General features: G+C 35.9%; 4 non-coding genes across 4 annotated transcripts; 2 read left to right on the top strand and 2 right to left on the bottom strand.

Moving 5' to 3' along the window:
* The first annotated feature begins 3,285 nt into the window (after positions 1-3,285).
* On the top strand, positions 3,286-3,357 carry TRNAQ-CUG (transfer RNA glutamine (anticodon CUG)). The gene has a single exon. It is a non-coding gene; the product is annotated as a tRNA-Gln (tRNA).
* An 825-nt stretch (positions 3,358-4,182) lies between these two features.
* TRNAQ-UUG (transfer RNA glutamine (anticodon UUG)) lies at positions 4,183-4,254 on the bottom strand. The gene has a single exon. It is a non-coding gene; the product is annotated as a tRNA-Gln (tRNA).
* A 1,548-nt stretch (positions 4,255-5,802) lies between these two features.
* On the top strand, positions 5,803-5,874 carry TRNAQ-CUG (transfer RNA glutamine (anticodon CUG)). The gene has a single exon. It is a non-coding gene; the product is annotated as a tRNA-Gln (tRNA).
* Positions 5,875-6,699: 825 nt separating this feature from the next.
* On the bottom strand, positions 6,700-6,771 carry TRNAQ-UUG (transfer RNA glutamine (anticodon UUG)). Its single transcript has one exon. It is a non-coding gene; the product is annotated as a tRNA-Gln (tRNA).
* Between the last annotated feature and the right edge of the window lie 11 nt (positions 6,772-6,782).

The raw sequence follows: 6,782 nt of genomic DNA, 5'->3' as shown, positions 1-6,782 counted from the left end.
CATGTTTTCACATTAGTGCCAAAACGAAATTTCTTTGCCAATTTGAAAGCACACTTACTGCTCTTTTTTTTTTTCGGGGCAAGTGTAAATCACTTTTACACACTGACACATTATGAAACCACCATGTGTAACTACAACAAAAACAATTCCCATTTCTATTATTCATTTCTTAAGTTACCACATACATCCCCTCTCAAACTGTAAACTCACCTTTAAAATTAGTTAGTTGTGAAAGAAATGTGACACTCAAACAGCAGATTATCAGAGCCAGGATCTCTGTTCTGTTCACCTCTCTCCTCTCAGCAGAACCAGATAATGGCAAACTTTCCCTCTATTTTTCCACACATATACATGTAAGTTTCAAATCTCAGTGCTTCCCCCTTTTTTTCACATGTATTCACACATTTCTATTGGTTGAAAACCAACCCTTTTCCAAAAGTACCCTGCCCCCAACTTGACTTCTGCCTAGTACCCTTCCCCCAACTTGACTTCTGCCTGCTACCATAGCAACAGCTCATGGAACACTGCTGTGTGCAGTTAGGTCAGAAGTTCGACACACAATGTTTCAATTCCACAGAGCAAGAGTGCTTGACTTTTCAAACCTTACAGCAAATCCATAGTACTGTTCTTTGGTTACACATTTTTTTGTACCAATACAAAACATGCTTCTATTAATTTTCACATACAGCCTAGTTTTTATTCTAGAATGGTATGAAACAGCCAATCAGTTCTTTTTGTTTTAAAAAAATATGTATGCCTCCATTTCCAAACTGTCTTTCTTTTCTTATTGCCATTCTACTGAAAGACACCTCCTGAGTGCATCCAGTTCTCCTTTGAAGATGTTCACAGTGTGGATTGTAGGGCACAGCTATGTCTTCTGGAGTGAAAAGTTTGCAGAGAAAACAGATATGGTGAGAGACCTTGCTTTGCCAAATGTAGACATTAAATGGATTGGTCAGAGAGGGTTAAAGTGGCACCAATTGATGCCATTGGTGAAATCCTTCATTCAAATCCAACACCCTGACCTCATAATAGTGCACTGTGGTGGCAATGACCTAGGCACTTTGACTGGGGTAGGTCTGGAAATGCTTATGAAGGACACCTTTGCACAACTGTTTACACTTTTCCCTAAAACTGCCTTTGTGTTTTCCAACATATGCCAAAGGCAAAAATGGAACTGATCCAATCATTTCTGTCCACAGATTGACAAAGCAAGAAAGCACGTCAACAAATCTGTTTCTGCTTTCCTCCGTGACTATGGTATGGGTGCCATTTACCACAACAACTTGCGTTATGACATGCAAGACATTTATAGAGGAGATGGTGTGCACTTCAATGATGAAGGGAACAGAGTCTTCCTCTTGAACCTTAGACTCTGCATCGGTACTTACTTGTAGGTACCACTAAAAAAATGACTTCATAAACACAACAGCTCTTTTTAGAGCTCCCTAATTTCTAAACTCTTAAATCTGCTTTTCATTTATCTTTTTTTTTTTTTTTTTACCGTACGCTTACCGTAAGCTTACCGTACGCGTACCCCGTGATTTTTTTTTAAATCAATAAATGTTTTTTTTGTACTTTTCTGTCCTTCTTTGACCCCCTTACAAATGTTAGGGGGTCTGTAACTCTCCTCATTGCCCCCTTTCCTTGTTTTCACTCTTTTTTTTCAGAGTGAAATACACAAAATGGCGGCCGCCGCTTCCTGGTTTCGACCGATTCGAATGTTTACTAAGATCTAAGAGCCAATCAGAATCGCGCTCGCGCACGCCGCCGTACGCTTACCGTAAGCGTACGGTAAGCGTACCGTAAGCGGGCTCAGATATATATATTGATTTAAAGGCTATTTTCTCAGAATCTACTGAACAGATTTACACCAAACCTACAAAAGGCACTTCCTTGACCTGAGGACTACCTCTCTGCCAAATTTCAAGTAATTCTGTTCAGCCGTTCGGGCTGTAGCTCGTTCTAAAGGTCCTATGGAAAAATGCATGGGAAAAACGCGTTTTGGGACCCCCCTTTTATCTCAGCCCCCGCTTGACGAATCCCCCCGAGACTTTCAGGGTAGGAGCGGAGCGTAGCGCCCCACCTATTTTGAGAAATTCGCGAGGATTCGTCGACCGGCGCCAAAGTTATTCAAAATAGAATGTTGAGGTTTTCCTATGGAAACGTGGTCCTAACTATAACTACCTACTGGCGACCGCCAGTAGGTAATATGTCTCTGTATATTTATAGGAACATATAAACATATAGATTATAAAAATAAATATAATTAGTGGAGGTGAAAATCATGAACAGTTGTTGCCTCTCAGCATTTGAAACATGAGTTTCTACTTCTTTCTCTTTTATATGTCCTGAAATTGAGATAGTCACTTTTTACTCATTATTGATCCAACAATACAGTTGATGTATACAAAGCATATCATATGATTTGTGAATAAAGTTCAAAAATGACAATTTGATCAGTACCTGTCATGCCTCCGACCAAAAGCTTATATTTTACGATTGGAGATCAACTGTTGTAAATCAGCATGAAAAACATTTTCTTTTCACGATTTCCATACTAATATAAAACAACATTTTTACTAGCTGAATGAGATCATCATTTGGGTTCCTCTATGTTTGATTGAAGAAAACTTCTCATTCAAAATGTGCTATTTTCGCCTTATCAATAGCGGGAAAGCTTAAAAAAGTGAGGCTGTGAATCACCCGTCTGAAATGCGTTTGAGAAAATCAGGATATGATTTTATAATGGCTAACTACTTTGTGAAGAAATTTGATGTCAAAGTATTGTAAAGTTTGTATTGATGTAAGTTGTTCAAGCTGATGGACATTTTGAAAGCATTCAATAATTGACTCTTTCAACCTACTGGTGTTGGATTTGAGCTATCAATGAACAAAGATGAAGAAATGGAAAAGCTCAAGAGTAATAAAAAAAGTCCCTCCAAGGTTTCAAATCGGATCATTGGATGCAAAGTCCAAATTGCCAACCATTGCTCTATCGAGCCACCCATGCAGGAGACAGAGACATTGCTTCAGTAGTCTGGAAATGTAGACTGTTTTATTATGCTACAGGCAAAGATGAACATTGTGATATAACTTTTATATTCAGATAAACATTTGAATATTTAACACTTTTATAGAGAATATAGCTGAAAAGAATCAAATCACATTAAATCTCTATCCACTATGACCATTCAAATGAGATATCTTTTTATCAATATAAGAGAAGGACATCACTGATGCGCTCTCTTTTGTCTCAATGGAAAAGGCACTCTTGTGTGAGAGGGTTCCATGGTGTAATGGTTAGCACTCTGGACTCTGAATCCAGCGATCCGAGTTCAAATCTCGGTGGGACCTACTACAATTATGAGATTCACTGTTTAACTCATTTTTTAGAATTTGGTCTAGAAAAAACCTAATATCAATGTTTTATACTGATGCGTATGAACGCATAAGTATGTATAGATGCATACATAGCTTTATCCATCTAGATAGCTGCTAGACAATATGAACATATCAATTATTCATAAACTTAAATATTGAAGCTGAACCTAGAAACTGTTCTTTCACATCCACATTGTAAACATGAGTTTATTTTCCTTTCTCATCTATATGGCCAGTAATGAGATAGTTCATTTTTGCTGATTTCTTAGCTGACAACATGCTGGACTTACACAGTGCATTTCATTGTGAATTTCTTTGAAAGTGAATTTCAGATTCACACCTTTGACATGTCTTTCAAAAGATTCAACTTTATTGGTTGTGGATTTACTGTTGAAAATCAGTGTGTAAAATCTTTGTACGTCTGAATTTCAAGATTATTATTCAAACTGCACATCTTCGGTCCCCGTAATACAAAGTTTGACTCCTCAAGTTTTGTTTTAATGAATGCTTTGCAATTAAAAAGTTCCTTGTTCCCCTTATCAATAACAGTAAGATTTTAAAAAGTAATGTCGTGCATCAGGCCCCTGTGATGAGTTTGAGAAACCAGAGTGAGTTTGTAAAATCTCTCATTATTTTGAGCCATTTAGTTTCCAGGTATTGTAAAAATTCTATTATTTGCTCACATCTAGTAAACTTTTAGAGTATAATCAATAAATTAATTTTTCACCCTACCGGTATTAGATATGTGATATTAATGAATACACTTGAAAGAAAATGATTTGGTCAAGAGTCATAAAATGGACCCACCGAGATTTGAACTCGGATCATTGGATTCAAAGTCCAAAGTGCTAACCATTACACCATGGAACCTCCCATGTGAAAGGAGTGCAAACTGCTGCAGCAATGTGGAAATGTCAAAGTTTTTAATATTCTACTGTCAAAGAGAAACTGAATTGGATTGCTTTCCTATTCTGGTAAACTTTTGCATATTGAACTATGTTGGGGAAGGATGTTGCCCAAAAGACTCAAATAACGTTATAACTCTGTTGAACAGTGGTTTTTATGTGAGATAATATTTTTCAATGAAAGATAAGTTGCCCCCTGAGGCAAATCTCTTCTGTCAAAATGGAAAGCTCACCCTGGTACGGGAGGGTGGATGGTGTCGTGGTTAGCACTCTGGACTCTGAAAACAGGGATCTGAGTACAAATTTCAGTGGGACTTATCTGAACATTACAATTTTCTTTTCCATTCAGTTCTTAGAAGTTTTATTTGGAACAATATCACATTTACTTATAAACATGTAAAAATCAACCTGTACATATGTATCTCTGTATATATAGCTATATGTCTCTGTATATTTATAGGAACATATAAACATATAGATTATAAAAATAAATATAATTAGTGGAGGTGAAAATCATGAACAGTTGTTGCCTCTCAGCATTTGAAACATGAGTTTCTACTTCTTTCTCTTTTATATGTCCTGAAATTGAGATAGTCACTTTTTACTCATTATTGATCCAACAATACAGTTGATGTATACAAAGCATATCATATGATTTGTGAATAAAGTTCAAAAATGAGAATTTGATCAGTACCTGTCATGCCTCCGACCAAAAGCTTATATTTTACGATTGGAGATCAACTGTTGTAAATCAGCATGAAAAACATTTTCTTTTCACGATTTCCATACTAATATAAAACAACATTTTTACTAGCTGAATGAGATCATCATTTGGGTTCCTCTATGTTTGATTGAAGAAAACTTCTCATTCAAAATGTGCTATTTTCGCCTTATCAATAGCGGGAAAGCTTAAAAAAGTGAGGCTGTGAATCACCCGTCTGAAATGCGTTTGAGAAAATCAGGATATGATTTTATAATGGCTAACTACTTTGTGAAGAAATTTGATGTCAAAGTATTGTAAAGTTTGTATTGATGTAAGTTGTTCAAGCTGATGGACATTTTGAAAGCATTCAATAATTGACTCTTTCAACCTACTGGTGTTGGATTTGAGCTATCAATGAACAAAGATGAAGAAATGGAAAAGCTCAAGAGTAATAAAAAAAGTCCCTCCAAGGTTTCAAATCGGATCATTGGATGCAAAGTCCAAATTGCCAACCATTGCTCTATCGAGCCACCCATGCAGGAGACAGAGACATTGCTTCAGTAGTCTGGAAATGTAGACTGTTTTATTATGCTACAGGCAAAGATGAACATTGTGATATAACTTTTATATTCAGATAAACATTTGAATATTTAACACTTTTATAGAGAATATAGCTGAAAAGAATCAAATCACATTAAATCTATATCCACTATGACCATTCAAATGAGATATCTTTTTATCAATATAAGAGAAGGACATCACTGATGCGCTCTCTTTTGTCTCAATGGAAAAGGCACTGTTGTGTGAGAGGGTTCCATGGTGTAATGGTTAGCACTCTGGACTCTGAATCCAGCGATCCGAGTTCAAATCTCGGTGGGACCTACTACAATTATGAGATTCACTGTTTAACTCATTTTTTAGGATTTGGTCTAGAAAAAACCTAATATCAATGTTTTATACTGATGCGTATGAACGCATAAGTATGTATAGATGCATACATAGCTTTATCCATCTAGATAGCTGTTAGACAATATGAACATATCAATTATTCATAAACATAAATATTGAAGCTGAACCTAGAAACTGTTCTTTCACATCCACATTGTAAACATGAGTTTATTTTCCTTTCTCATCTATATGGCCAGTAATGAGATAGTTCATTTTTGCTGATTTCTTAGCTGACAACATGCTGGACTTACACAGTGCATTTCATTGTGAATTTCTTTGAAAGTGAATTTCAGATTCACACCTTTGACATGTCTTTCAAAAGATTCAACTTTATTGGTTGTGGATTTACTGTTGAAAATCAGTGTGTAAAATCTTTGTACGTCTGAATTTCAAGATTATTATTCAAACTGCACATCTTCGGTCCCCGTAATACAAAGTTTGACTCCTCAAGTTTTGTTTTAATGAATGCTTTGCAATTAAAAAGTTCCTTGTTCCCCTTATCAATAACAGTAAGATTTTAAAAAGTAATGTCGTGCATCAGGCCCCTGTGATGAGTTTGAGAAACCAGAGTGAGTTTGTAAAATCTCTCATTATTTTGAGCCATTTAGTTTCCAGGTATTGTAAAAATTCTATTATTTGCTCACATCTAGTAAACTTTTAGAGTATAATCAATAAATTAATTTTTCACCCTAACGGTATTAGATATGTGATATTAATGAATACACTTGAAAGAAAATGATTTGGTCAAGAGTCATAAAATGGTCCCACCGAGATTTGAACTCGGATCATTGGATTCAAAGTCCAAAGTGCTAACCATTACACCATGGAACCTCCCATGTGAA

Source organism: Triturus cristatus, chromosome 5_2, assembly GCF_964204655.1.
Source record: "Triturus cristatus chromosome 5_2, aTriCri1.1, whole genome shotgun sequence".
Classification (NCBI taxonomy): Eukaryota; Metazoa; Chordata; class Amphibia; order Caudata; family Salamandridae; genus Triturus; species Triturus cristatus.
This window is presented reverse-complemented; position numbering and strand designations above follow the sequence as displayed.